We start from the raw sequence: 1,663 nt of genomic DNA, 5'->3' as shown, positions 1-1,663 counted from the left end.
CGCATGTGAAAATGCATGTGCTAAGCAAATGACCAGCTTGTCAGGAAGCATGTGCTGTGCATTGACCAGCTTGCCCACTTGCTGATAGCTCCGTGTTCTTAAATGAGTTCCCTGTTTCGCTTTGTAACCGTCATAGTGTGACCTTCAGCAATTCTGTGTGCTCATCAGCAAATACTATGTGTTTATCAGCATAATCGGTGTGACCGTCAGCAAAGCTGGTGTGTGCGTCAGCAAAACCGGTGTGTTCGTCAGCAAAACTGGTGTGGCAAAATCAATCCTCTACGAGGCTTAATGTTGAGTGCCCCTTAATTCACTGTCACACCCTTCAAGGTGATTTTGGCGCGTAGATTTGAGCAAGTCAATCCTGGCTCAGGTTAGGTTACATCAAAATATCCCTCCAATGAAGCTCATTTAAATGCACGTGAACTCCCTTTCATTTCTCTTATTGGTGAAATGATATCACAGAAAAACGTAATGGCCCTATCCGGTTGGCGCGCACTGTATGCTCACGTGAAGAAAGAGCGTCGCAACGGCGGATGCGAGCTCCGCAGCATCTCCGTTCCGACCGCTCTGTTTGGGTTTTTCGGCTTGTCGTCGGTAGCTTCACAACTTCCCAATTTCCAAGCAACCAGCCATGCCATGCCAACCTGGTGGCAGCCAAACTACATCAACAAAAAGGAATCACCTCGGCGATGTGCAACTTGGACTGAATGTATAGAGGCAAAATGGTCTCGTCTTGCAAATCGAGGAAACGACGACGGAGCCTGGCAAGTAAACCATATCCCGCCCGAATACCTCCACATTGGCCATGTCATGGATATGACCATGAGATACATTTGAACGGAATAGGGCAAGAATATCGCGGCGGGCCAACTTCGTTTTGCCATCCAGTTCTTCTTGACAAATGTGCACAGGACGAACTCAGAAAACCCAGTCGATGTAGCAAGTTATCGGTACGTTTGGCTCTTTTGCAGCGGCACGCTCTTGATTCGCTGCTCGATTTCCTTCGGCGCATACTTGGGGCGTTTGTAGATGATGTCCCTTTAACGTGACGACCGCCACACCACATGACGATTTGGTATCTTCAACACGCATGTACAGTAAATACGCCAACCCGTCGAATGGTGGACGCAATACTGTATGTGTAGCACACAGTTCGAACTTTGTCGCAGGTGTGCTGGCCGCCCACGCTGACCTTGAGGGGGTCTAGGTATAAGTCACCCTATGCTCGTCCGTCAAATTTGACTTGGTCTTTGTATTGGGCCTAGGCAGAGACTGTTTCAAATGAAAATTGAAAAATATAATTCACCAAAAAATACTAGTCGATTCACCGTCAATTCATCGCATGGAACACGACACACTCATTTGTTTGCCAATCAGAGTTCTGGGAGTCGTCCATCTCGTCCTCTTTCGCAATAGGTCAAAAACAGAGGCAGTAGTAGATTTTTACACGACTTTAGTTGCACGACAATTGTATTCACGTGATTTGAAAAGGGATTGGTTTCAATTTCAACGATTGAATGTCGTATACTTACAGTAAATGCATGTTCATAACTGACGCAGCAACAAATATAAATAACTGTACCGTATCAGTTGCTTGGATCTTCGTGCAGGCGCAATTCGTGAGTTGACAGTGGTCGACATGATCGATGAGCCGACGGAT

This window comes from Aphanomyces invadans (genome assembly GCF_000520115.1).
Source record: "Aphanomyces invadans strain NJM9701 unplaced genomic scaffold supercont1.6, whole genome shotgun sequence".
Lineage (NCBI taxonomy): Eukaryota > Oomycota > Saprolegniomycetes > Saprolegniales > Verrucalvaceae > Aphanomyces > Aphanomyces invadans.
This window is presented reverse-complemented; position numbering follows the sequence as displayed.